The sequence below is a fragment of the Balaenoptera physalus genome (genome assembly GCF_965194825.1).
Source record: "Balaenoptera physalus genome assembly, chromosome: 5".
Lineage (NCBI taxonomy): Eukaryota > Metazoa > Chordata > Mammalia > Artiodactyla > Balaenopteridae > Balaenoptera > Balaenoptera physalus.
The window spans coordinates 102,406,885-102,420,879 of NC_138884.1; the positions used below are offsets into that span (position 1 = coordinate 102,406,885).

Sequence of the window (13,995 nt, forward strand, 5' to 3'; positions counted from 1 at the left end):
AATGTTGATAGTGGGGGAAGCTGTATGTGTGTGGACCCAGGAGGTATATGGGAGATCTCTGTACCTTCTTTCAATTTTTGCTGTGAACCTAAAACTGCTCTAACAAAGTGAAGTATTAAAAAAACAAAAAACACACACAAAAAATGGTGAGTCAGAAAGATAGAGAAAGATATTGACTCGTTGATGACAATGAGTGGTACAGTGGAGCCACTGTACCACCCTTGAGCTGCCTGCCTCTGATTTCTTATTTTATGGGAAAAAGAGTAGTGACTTAAACATATGGAAGTTGATTTAGATATTTTGCTGCATGTAGCCAAATGCAATTCTAATATTAGCAAACAGTATAAATAACTTGCTTAAATAAATATCCTAGTTTATAATGGGAGAATCAAGATTTGTATCCATGTAAATATTTTGCCTGTTATGTCCATATTCTTAACCAATGATAACAGCTTATTCAGAATCAGATACATAAATTATTTTTCAAAGTGAAATTCTCCGCCATTCTAGTATAAAATGTTATAGCTCCTTACAAGGGATTTTTTTTTCTCTCAGGAATAAAATTTATTTTGTACTTTAGAAATTTTGCCTGGGAATGCTGAGATTCCATCAGGTTCTGAGAGTTTTGTGAACCAGGTATAACTGTAAATAATGGACTATTTTAAACCAACCCACCAGAATTCAAAAATCCAAAAGAGCATGTTTACTCAAAGTAGTAAGCTGAAGAGGCTACATTCTTATTTCTATAGTGCTTCTTCCTGTTTACCAAAACCCCTGAGCAATCTTGTTTGAGAAGTGACTATACAGTCAGTCTATGAGCCTCACAGTAATTAGTTTTATGGCTTCATTTTCAAGTGAAAATAAATTGACCATCTGCCTTAGTTACAGATTTGATTCCAAGTTGCTTTGGGGGGTTTTAAAAAATAAAATCATCAACAAAATGATGAAGATTTATTACACTTTGGCATAATAAAAATACCATGTACCTGCCCTCATTCCCCCCCCGCACTCCCAGCACTTACCTCATACCTTGTACTGTAACCACACCACCCCTCTACCTTTGTTCCCTTCACTCTCTCATCTTTAGGCCTCTTCCCAGGCTCTTTCCTCTCTCTGACTTTCCTTTCCTCCATTAATTCCTGGAAGTGTCCTCCATGCCATCCTGGATACAGCTCATCCAAACCTCTTTGATACAATCTTTCCAGTTCCTCCCTCTTTCCTATTTGGATCCCATCTTCTATACACTCCTAATCCCTTATTTGTGTATTTTGCTGCTGTTACAGTTACTTACGTATATGCTGTTTCTTCTATGGGTTTGTAAGCTCCCATGGAGCATCATAGAGACAAGATTAGAGGTAAAAGGGGTCTGAGAAATTTTCTTGTCCAGCCCTTAATATTACAGATGAAGAAATTGAGGCCTGAGAAGGTTAGGTCACTTGCCTTGGTTTTCACAGGTGGCAGGAGTGAAGGCTGTATGTTAAGTTCCTCCAAATCCATTACACCTTGCTTTGCATTCTATACGGAACCAAGTACAGAGGTATATCCAGAGTAGATACTCAGTGTTTGTTAAATTAGATTTTTAAAAATCAAATTGGTAACTGGTAAAAATTAAAATGTGTAGATAACTAACTACTGAACAGTCATTGACAGGAAGACACTGGAACTCACCAAAAAAGATACCCCACATCCAAAGACAAAGGAGAAGCCATGATGAGATGGTAGGAGGGGCGCAATCACAATAAAATCAAATCCCATAACTGCTGGGTGGGTGACTCACAAACTGGAGAACACTTATACCACAAAAGTCCACCCACTGGAGTGAAGGTTCTGAGCCCCACGTCAGGCTTCCGAAACCTGGGGGTCCGGCAATGGGAGGAGGAATTCCTAGAGAATCAGACTTTGAAGGCTAGCGGGATTTGATTGCAGGACTTCGACAGGAATGGGGGAAACAGAGACTCCACTCTTGGAAGGCACACACTAAGTATTGTGCGCATCAGGACCCAGGGAAGGAGCAGTGACCCCATAGAGACTGAACCAGACTTACCTGCTAGTGTTGGAGGGTCTCCTGCAGAGGCAGGGGGTGGCGCTGTCTCACCATGAGGACAAGGACACTGGCAGCAGAAGTTCTGGGAAGTACTCCTTGGCATGAGCCCTCCCAGAGTCCGCCATTAGCCCCACCAAAGAGCCCGGGGAGGCTCCAGTGTTGGGTCACCTCAGACCAAACAACCAACAGGGAGGGGACCCAGCCCCACCCATCAGCAGTCAAGTGGATTAAAGTTTTACTCAGCTCTGCCCACCAGAGCAACAGTCAGCTCTACCCACCACCAGTCGCTCCCATCAGGAAACTTGCACAAGCCTCTTAGATAGCCTCATCCACCAGAGGGCAGACAGCAGAAGCAAGAAGAACTACAATCCTGCAGCCTGTGGAACAAAAACCACATTCACAGAAAGATAGACAAGATGAAAAGGCAGAGGGCTACGTACCAGATGACGGAACAAGATAAACCCACAGAAAAACAACTAAATGAAGTGGTGATAGCCAACCTTCCAGAAAAAGAATTCAGAATTATGATAGTGAAGATGATCCAGGACCTTGGAAAAAGAATGGAGGCAAAGACTGAGAAGATGCAAGAAATGTTTAACAAACATCTAGAAGAATTAAAGAACAAACAAACAGATGAACAATACAATAACTGAAATGAAAACTACACTAGAAGGAATCAATAGCAGAATAACTGAGGCAAAGAACGGATAAGTGACCTGGAAGACAGAATGGTGGAATTCACTGCTGTGGAACAGAATAAAGAAAAAAGAATGAAAAGAAATGAAGACAGCCTAAGAGACCGCTGGGAAAATATTAAACGCAACAACATTCGCATTATAAGGGTCCCAGAAGGAGAAGAGAGAGAGAAAGGACCTGAGAAAATATTTGAAGAGATTATAGTTGAAAATTTCCCTAACATGGGAAAAGAAAGAGCCACCCAAGTCCAGGAAGTGCAGAGAGTCCCATACAGGATAAACCCAAGGAGAAACACGCCGAGACACATAGTAATCAAATTGGCAAAAATTAAAGACAAAGAAAAATTATTGAAAGCAGCAAGGGAAGAATGACAAATAATATACAAGGGAACTCCCATAAGGTTAACAGCTGATTTCTCAGCAGAAACTCTACAGGCCAGAAGGGTGTGGCATGATATACTTAAAGTGATGAAAGGGAAGAATCTACAACCAAGATTACTCTACCCAGCAAGGATCTCATTCAGATTCGATGGAGAAATCAAAAGCTTTACAGACAAGCAAAAGCTAAGAGAATTCAGCACCACCAAACCAGCTCTACAACTAATGCTAAAGGAACTTCTCTAAGTGGGAAACACAAGAGAAGAAAAGGACTTACAAAAACAAACCCAAAACAATTAAGAAAATGGTCATAGGAACATACATATTGATAATTACCTTAAATGTGAATGGATTAAATGCTCCAACCAAAAGACACAGGCTTGCTGAATGGATACAAAAACAAGAGCCATATATATGCTGTCTACAAGAGACCCACTTCAGACCTAAGGACACATACAGACTGAAAGTGAGGGGATGGAAAAAGACATTCCATGCAAATGGAAATCAAAAGAAAGCTGGAGTAGCAATACTCATATCAGATAAAATAGACTTTAAAATAAAGAATGTTACAAGAGACAAGGAAGGACACTACATAATGATCCAGGGATCAATCCAAGAAGAAGATATAACAATTCTAAATATATATGCACCCAACATAGGAGCACCTCAGTACATAAGGCAACTACTAACAGCTGTAAAAGAGGAAATGGACAGTAACACAATAATAGTGGGGGACTTTATCACCTCACTTACACCAATGGTCAGATCATCCAGACAGAAAATTAATAAGGAAATACAAGCTTTAAGTGACACAATAGACCAGATAGCTTTAATTGATATTTATAGGACATTCCATCACAAAATAGCAGATTACACTTTCTTCTCAAGTGCGCACAGAACATTCTCCAGGATAGATCACATCTTGGGTCACAAATCAAGCCTCAGTAAATTTAAGAAAATTGAAATCATATCAAGCATCTTTTCTGACCACAACGCTATGAGATTAGAAATGATTTACAGGGAAAAAAAAGTAAAAAACACAAACAAATGGAGGCTAAACAATATGTTACTGAATAACCAAGAGATCACTGAAGAAATCAAAGAAGAACTCAAAAAATACCTAGAGACAAATGACAATGAAAACACGACGATCCAAAACCTATGGGATGCAGCAAAAGCAGTTCTAAGAGGGAAGTTTATAGCTATACAAGCCTACCTCAAGAAACAAGAAAAATCTCAAGTAAACAATCTAACCTTGCATCTAAAGGAACTAGAGAAAGAAGAACAAACAAAACCCAAAGTTAACAGAAGGAAAGAAATCATAAAGATCAGAGCAGAAATAAATGAAATAGAAACAAAGAAAACAATAGCAAAGATCAATAAAACTAAAAGCTGGTTCTTTGAGAAGATAAACAAAATTGATAAACCATTAGCCAGACTCATCAAGAAAAAGAGGGAGAGGACTCAAATCAATAAAATTAGAAATGAAAAAGGAGAAGTTACAACAGACACTGCAGAAATACAAAGCATCCTAAGAGACTACTACAAGCAACTCTATGCCAATAAAATGGACAACCTGGAAGAAATGGACAAATTCTTAGAAAGGTATAACCTTCCAAGACTGAACCAGGAAAAAATAGAAAATATTAACAGACCAATCACAAGTAATGAAATTGAAACTGTGATTAAAAATCTTCCAACAAACAAAAGTCCAGGACCAGATGGCTTCACAGGTGAATTCTATCAAACATTTAGAGAAGAGCTAACACCCATCCTTCTCAAACTCTTCCAAAAAATTGCAGAGGAAGGAACACTCCCAAACTCATTCTACGAGGCCGCCATCACCCTGATACCAAAATCAGACAAAGATACTCCAAAAAAAGAAAATTAGAGACCAATATCACTGATAAATATAGATGCAAAAATCCTCAACAAAATACTAGCAAACAGAATCCAACAACACATTAAAAGGATCATACACCATGATCAAGTGGGATTTATCCCAGGAATGCAAGGATTCTTCAATATATGCAAATCAATCAATGTGCTACACCACATTTACAAATTGAAGAAGAAAAACCATATGATCATCTCAATAGATGCAGAAAAAGCTTTTGACAGAATTCAACACCGATTTATGATAAAAGCTCTCCAGAAAGTGGGCTTAGAGGGAACCTATCTCAACATAGTAAAGGCCATATACGACAGACCCACAGCAAACATCATTCTCAATGGTGAAAAACTGAAAACATTTCCTCTGAGATCAAGAACAAGACAAGGATATCCACTCTCACCACTGTTATTCAACATAGTTTTGGAAGTGCTAGCCATGGCAATCAGAGAAGAAAAAGAAATAAAAGGAATAAAAATTGGAAAAGAAGAAGTAAAACTGTCACTATTTGCAGATGACATGATACTATACATAGAGAATCCTAAAGATGCCACCAGAAAACTACTAGAGGTAATCAGTGAATTTGGTAAAGTAGCAGGATACAAAATTAATGCACAGAAATCTCTTGCATTCCTATACACTAATGATGAAAAATCTGAAAGAGAAATTAAGGAAACACTCCCATTTACCACTGCAACAAAAGAATAAAATACCTAGGAATAAACCTACCTAGGGAGACAAAAGACCTGTATGCAGAAAACTATAAGACACTGATGAAAGAAATTAAAGATGATACCAACAGATGGAGAGATATACCATATTCTTAGATTGGAAGAATCAATATTGTGAAAATGACTCTACTACCCAAAGCAATCTACAGATTCAATGCAATCCCTATCAAATTACTAATGGCATTTTTTATGGAACTAGAACAAAAAATCTTAAAATTTGTATGGAGACACAAAAGACCCCGAATAGCCAAAGCAGTCTTGAGGGAAAAAAATGGAGCTGGAGGAATCAGACTCCCTGAGTTCAGACTATACTACAAAGCTACAGTAATCAAGACAGTATGGTACTGGCACAAAAACAGAAATATAGGTCAATGGAACAAGGTAGAAAGCCCAGAGATAAACCCACGCACCTATGTTCAACTAATCTATGACAAAGGAGGCAAGGATATACAATGGGGAAAAGACAGTCTCTTCAATAAGTGGTGCTGGGAAAACTGGACAAGTACATGTAAAAGAATGAAATTAGAACACTCCCTAACACCATACAAAAAAATAAACTCAAAATGGATTAGAGACCTAAATGTAAGACTGGACACTATCAAACTCTTTGAGGAAAACATAGGAAGAACACTCTTTGACATAAATCACAGCAAGATCTTTTTTGATCCACCTCCTAGAGTAATGGAAATAAAAACAAAAATAAACAAATGGGACCTAATGAAACTCAAAAGCTTTTGCACATCAAAGGAAACCGTAAACAAGACAAAAAGACAACCCTCAAAATGGGGGAAAATATTTGCAAACGAATCAACGGACAAAGGATTAATCTCCAAAATATATAAACAGCTCATTCAGCTCAATATTAAAAAAAACAAGCAACCCAATCCAAAAATGGGCAGAAGACCTAAATAGACATTTCTCCAAAGAAGACATACAGTGGGCCAAGAAGCACATGAAAAGCTGCTCAACATCACTAATTATTAGAGAAATGCAAAGCAAAACTACAATGAGGTATCACCTCACACCAGTTAGAATGGGCATCATCAGAAAATCTACAAACCACAAATGCTGGAGAGGGTGGGGAGAAAAGGGAACCCTGTTGCACTGTTGATGGGAATGTAAATTGATACAGCCACTATGGAGAACAGTATGGAGGTTCCTTAAAAAACTAAAAATAGAATTACCATATGAGCTAGCAATCCCACTACTGTGCATATACCCAGAGAAAACCATAATTCAGAAAGACACATGCACCCCAATGTTCATTGCAACACTATTTACAATAGCCAGGTCATGGAAGCAACCTAAATGCCCATCGACAGACGAATGGATAAAGAAGAAGTGGTACATATATACAATGGAATATTACTCAGCCATAAAAAGGAACAAAATTGGGTCATTGGTAGAGATGTGGATGGATCTAGAGACTGTCATACAGAGTGAAGTAAGTCACAAAGAGAAAAGCAAATATCGTTTATTAACACATATATGTAGAACCTAGAAAAATGGTACAGATGAACCAGTTTGCAGGGCAGAAATTGAGACATAGATGTAGAGAACAAACGTATGGACACCAAGGGGGGAAGCAGCAGGGGGTGGGGGTGGGGGTGTGATGAACTGGGAGATTGGGATTGACATGTATACACTGATGTGTATAAAATGGATGACTAATGAGAACCTGCTGTATAAAAAAATAAATAAAATTAAATTAAAAACTTAAAAAAAAATTAAAATGTGTAACCATACCAAGTTTGGGGTGGTTATAGAGAAATGAGAACTTTATATCCTGATGGGTAGAATGCAAGTTGGTGCAAACACTTTGCAGAAAATTTAGTAATAAATAGTATAGGTGAAGATGTCCATTTGCCACAATATAGAAATTCCACTTCTAGGTATATACCCTGGAGAAACCCCTTGATATGTTCACAAAGGAGATAGAAACAAAAATGTTTATTGGTAAAGTGTTTATGGTAGCAAAATATTGGATACCACCTAAATATACCTCAGTAGGAAGTAAGATAAATAATTGAGGCTTATTTAAAACAACGTGATGGTCCACAGTGTGAATATTGATGAGGAACTCACATATCACCAAAGATAAATATCCATAGATAAATCTAACAAATAAAATATTGAGTGAAAATTGAAAATTGCTAAGGAATACATATAATGTGATACCATCTATGTAATTATTCAAACCTGAAAAAACAATATCATATATTACTTAGGACAACATATATATGTAGGAAAGTACAATTATATATGTGGAAATAGCCATGATCAAATGAGGAAAGTGTCGGGGATAGGACAGAGGGAATTGAGGAGAGGTAGATGTGACTAAGGAGGGGTACAGATAGTCTTCATAGCATTGCCAGTGAACTTTTTAAAGCTCTGTGATTGGTACATGCATGTTCACTTTATTATTCTTTATACTTTTTGCTATATGTTACATATTTAATAATAAGTTTTTGAAATGAATTTTGAAAATTGTCTCTGCCATCAGCTTGGAGGGCAGTTCCAAAGTGAAATATGCTCTGAGAAATGTCAGAATAAATGAAAAAAAAAAAAAAGTCTACTCATTGAGATGACTGCTTTGAAGGGAATGGTCATCCCTTGGATTTAAACTTTTTAAAAGTGTTTGGTAAAATAAGCCACCCTATTCTGTTGTAGCGATGTTTGTTTTATGCCCAGTTAACTTTGAATGAAATTACTGCCTTAGAAACTATGGTCAGAGAAGTATAGTGATATGCAGGAAGAACCTCAGAAGCAGAAGAGACATATTTAGAGTGCCCACTTGTAAATCCTGGATTCTTTGTGCCTGGGAGAGTATACAAATACTTTCTGTGTCATCCATTTCTGTATATTTTTTTGTAACTAGTTCTGGTATCCCACATAGTGCCAGCCCAGAAAAGGCAAGAGGCAAAGGAGATGATTCATTGATTGTGTTCTTGGTTTGTTTTTAAATTCTTTAGTAACTGAAAATATTATATGCTTTTGAAGGTCAAAGACAATTCAGAGAACATCTAGTTCCTGCCTCTGGTTCACAAATGGAGATACTTAGGTTCTGAGAGGTATGCTACTTCTCTCCCAAGGTCACAAGGAAATTTATAGGGAAAAAGGGCAGAAACAAGAACTGATGTGCTTTCTCTACTTCATTGTATGAGCTGATTCAGTAGTTACAAGTGAGCTGGAATCAGAACTCTACTCCTCTCCCCAATGGGTTGCACTGGAGTCTGTCAGGGGCAGATTCTTTACTTAAAATGGGGAAGGGAGATTCTTAGGATTATACCCAGAAGAAATGAAAACATGTATCTAGAAAAAGACTTGTAAGCAAATGTTTATGGTAGCAGTCAAAACTGGAAACAACTCAAATGTCAGTCAACTGGTGAATAGAGTAACATAGTATATTAATAGAATGGAATACTATTTAGCAATAAAAAGAACAAAGTATAGATACATGCTATCACAGGGCTGACTTTCACCTTATGTGACATGATAAAGCCAGACACGAAAGACCACATATTGTGTGATTCCATTTATATGAAATATCAGGAAAAGGCAAATCTACAGAGACAGAAAGTAAGCTAGAGGTTGCCTGGGGCTAGGAGGAATGATCACAAATGGGCATGAGAGATCTTTTGAGGGGTGATAAAAATATTCTAGGGACTTCCCTGGTGGCACAGTGGTTAAGAATCTGCCTGCCAATGCAGGGGACATGGGTTCAATCCCTGGTTGGGAAGATCCCACATGCCACGGAGCAACTAAGCCCATGTGCCACAACTACTGAGCCCGCGAGCCACAATGACTGAAACCCACGCGCCTAGAGCCCATGCTCCACAACAAGAGAAGCCACCGCAATGAGAAGCCCGTGCACGGCAACGAAGTGTAGCCCCGGCTCGCCACAACTAGAGAAAGCCCGCGCGCAGAAACAAAGACCCAACACAGCCAAAAATAAATAAATTAAAAAAAAAAAAAGATAATTGGAGAATATTAGAAACAATTAAAAAAAATTTTCTAATGTTGGAATTTGGCAATGGTTGTGCAACTCAGTAAATTCGCTAAAAGTTATTAATTTATTTAGTGCACTTAAACGGGTGAATTTAATGCCATGCAAATTATACCTCAATAAAGCTGTTTTTAAAAATGGAGAAGGGGCACTGTTTATCCTTAAAAGACCCAAAGTTATTTAACTCCATCCACTCCACCAGGTACCTTTTCATCCTCTCCTAAAACTTATATTCTCAAATGCAGGGTATCTTAAACATTTGTCCCTCAGGATACATTATTCTGTGGCAAAACTAACCTTTTTTTGAGACTTTACTATGTAATGGACATTTTACTCATTTTGTTTTCTTATTCCTTACCACAGCCTATGAGGTGGATATTATATTACCCTTATTTTAAGGATAAAGAATCTGAGTAATTTGTTCAATGCCACATGCTTGTACAAAGCTGAGAAGAGTCTTGAATCCTTGATTCCCGAATCCCGATCTCAACCATGATGCTACTGCTTGACTATTAGGTGCTCTATGAATGGTTGTTGGATGAATGAAAGACGAGTTTTTGTGGCTGCCTTCCTGAACTGGCTTTGCAACAGACAGTGCAAACTTGTATTACAAACTCTTTCTGTCACAGTTTTTAGTATATTTAGGAAAATAATGCCTTTACTGCAGTTTATTTCTGAAGTGATATGATGAAGTAGTGGTATAAAGACCCCAAGGTTTTTGGGCTAAGTTATCAAAAAACAAGCAGACCATTGCCTTTTGGTCTCCAGTCATTAAGTCTTATCACCAGAAGGATCCATTTTCTCTCTTTAACCCATCTTTAGTTTAGTGTGGCAGGTTTATGTAGGAGATTTTTATTGATGAGTGTTTTGTTTTGTTTTTAGAGAGAGAAAGCCAGTGTGTGTTGTTATGGGGTTTTTTTTTCCCTTGACTTTTTAAAAATGATTTACCTGGTGGAACAAAATTTCATGGTGAAATGTCAGCAAGAGGTAAATTTGTTCTTAAATTAAACAATGGTTTTGACAATGTAGATTATGAAAAAAATAGAACACTGAGATTAGATTCAAGAACTTCGGTTAAAATCTAAAAATGATTCTAACACTTTGAGAAACTTACTTTCCTTCTTGGTTTATGTAAGAATAAGCCTATGTACCTTACAGTGCTATTGTGACTATTAAAGGTATATGAATGTGAGGATATACCTATGTGCAGAGAGTAGATGCTCATTCAGGCCTATTGAGTTTATTTATTTTTAATTATTTTACTGCATTTGTTGTTCAACACATATTATTTTAAGTGTTTTGCTCCATACTAGTCCCTGGAGATAAAATGTCAGACAGTCAGAGTTTTTGCATAACAGAGTTTATATTCTAAGGGGGAAGACAAATAAGACCCACGTAAAGAGAAGTATTATTAAAGTTACCAATTGTGTTAAGAGTTAAGAAGTAATCAAATAAGATGATGAGAATATATTTTAAATTATGTGTTTCTGTGGAGTTGAGGGGACAGCTATTTAAATAGCATGGTCAGGGAAGGTCTCTCTAAAAAGTAATATTTGAACAGAGGTCAGCATGCTGAGAATAAACCAACAGTGAAAAGAATAAGGGAGAGGAATATTTCAGGAAGAAGGCATAACAGGTGCAAAGGTTCAGAGTCCATAAAGAACTTCTGTTGCAGATGTTCAAAGATCACTGAGGCTGGAACATTTAAGAACTATTAGAGAGGGAGGCAATACTTGATAAGTCATTAGAAGGATTTGGAATTTTATTCTAATGGGAAGCCACTGAATGGTTGTTTTACATATATATATATATATGGAATAAGATGATCCAATACATATTTTAAGGAACCCCTTTGATTGCAAGGCATAAGAGAAGAAGTAAGGTGGACAAGTTAGAAGTTGTTTCAGTACCAAAGTTAAGAAGTAATAGGGATTGTTACTAGTACAGTACATTACAGGAGACAGAAGAGTTTGCTTTGTTTTGGATGAAGACTCAGCAAGACTTATGAAGGGCTGGAGGAGAGTAGAGAGAGAAAAGGCAGAGTTAAGACCACATCAAGGTCATTGTGCCTGGGTTTCTTACTTGAGGTATTAGATGTGCCATTTACAGTGATGGGGAGGAGTGAGGGTAGAATTGAGAGTCCTCTTTTGGACACATCATGTGTTAAATGTCTCTGAGATATTCCAATGGAGGTGATGTGTACTGAGACGGAAAAGAAATTTGGAGTGCAGGGACTTCTGAGCTGGAGATATAAATGAGGAGTCATTATCATAAAAAATGGTGAAATTGAATGGCTGTAGGTAAATGATGGAGGAAGGGCCATTCTTCTCATAATAAACAATCAGAATCTTTGGATTCACCTCCTCATAGTCGTCACCTGAAAAAAAAAAAAAGCACAACCTGAAAGTTGAGAATTAAGTTTTATTCAGAGGACATACTGAGGGCTTAAGCCTGGGAGACAGCCTCTCAGATAGCTCTGAGGGACTGTTCTGAAGAGGTAAGGGAGAGGCCAGGATATATTGAAGTTTTCGCAAAAATACCCAAGTAGTTGAGCAACAAAAGATTACTGCTAATTAAAGAAAAAACAGACATCTCAGGTTAATGAATTTAGTGCTTTTCTATGTGTGGGAAGATGTAAGAATCTGGGCTCACTGAAATCATTTCTTTGACATGCACCTTAACTATCTAGGGCCAGTATCCTGTTTTTCTCCATCCTGAATCCCCTCAGGGTGCACAGTTGGGGCTGCTGCAGTGGCTGAGGGCTTGATGGCCACAACATCTTTTGTTTACTGATATTCTTCAGGTGACATTCTTCATCCACATAGTGTATCAAATTACTTAACTTATAGTATTCGCTATGTCTGGTTACAAAAAGAGGGTTAATATAAATTCCCAATGGGTTTTGCAACGTGTTGCATTTAGGAGATGTGACAATTAAATTTAGTGTTTATGATTCCATTAAAAAAATAAGCTGGTCTGAATTAACGCTAAAAGGCTTCTAAAATTTTAGAGGTCCCTGGAATTACTTGTTTTGGCTTGCTTATGGGTAATACTATTAAAATGCAGGATGTTGATTTTATACTAAATCTGGCACATAGAGGTGCCCTTATTATCATATTTAGTTTACTGTTGATTGAGGACCTACTATGTGTCATACATAGTAGACACAAGGACTGGGGAGGCAGAAATCACCTGTCTTCCCACAGAGTGAGTCTAGTTGGGAGAAGACAGACACATGAGCAAGTAATTACTATGAAATGTGGTAAAATGCCATATTCTGGGGTGATATTAAAGAGAAGGGACTGATCAACTTCAAAAGGCTAGAAAACATTTTATGAAAAACCTGATGTTTAAATTGAATCATGAATGATGAACAGAGATTTCTAAGAAGACCATGAAAAAGATATGTGCAAGGTAGAGAAAGTAAAGCAGTATGAGAAATGTCATGCGGATGAATCTAATGTTGAGTGTAGCACTTAGTATGCCTAACATATATCAGGCATTCAGTAAATATCTGTTGAATGAATAAATGAATGAATGAGCCCAACAAGTTTACTCACTCAATACAATTTACTGAGCTCCAATTTTCAGGCAAGGGAAATAGAAGGACTCCTTGTGTTTAGATTTTATGTATTAATATGAGATAAAAACTATATACCTCTATACTATATATATGCATATATATATAAACTATATAACTATAAACATATAATCGCATGTGAAATTCCTAGAGACAATTGTAAACAGGTATTTGATAATGTGGTAAAAATGTATATGTGTGTGTGTTAGGAGAGATAGAGAAAAAAAGAAGGAAAGGAGAATAAAAAATAATTTTAAAAAAGTATCTTGAAGGAAATGAGCATTAAAGGAAATTGCTCTAAGTTGACACAAGGCAAAACCTGTAAAACAGAAACTAGGACGTATTGGGCTCAGGAAGGGAAAAACATACCTGAGTAGTGGTTTTATCCAAAAGAGCAAGACACAGTCAAAGACTACAGTCAAAGCTTGTGATAGGAAGTCAAAATGAGAGACTCCATCAACCAAGGGAGAGCAGGATACAGTTTTATACACGAACCAGGCAAGATTATCAGTAACTGGGAAAACAGAAGTCAATAGGAAAATGGGGCTTGGAGCAAATCAGGATTTAATCCAATATAATTCAGTGCCTGATTCAGGTTTGAATTTGAAGGGACAGGTCTTAGCTTTCTGAACCAGCCACTCAATGTCTTAAAGGTGCAACTGAGTCCTGC

General features: G+C 37.3%; 1 protein-coding gene across 3 annotated transcripts in view; it reads left to right on the forward strand.

The window, feature by feature from the left end:
• Positions 1-13,995, forward strand: part of KCNIP4 (potassium voltage-gated channel interacting protein 4) — a 1,174,076-nt gene that overhangs the window by 614,474 nt on the left and 545,607 nt on the right. The gene's annotated exons all lie outside the window — the stretch shown is intronic.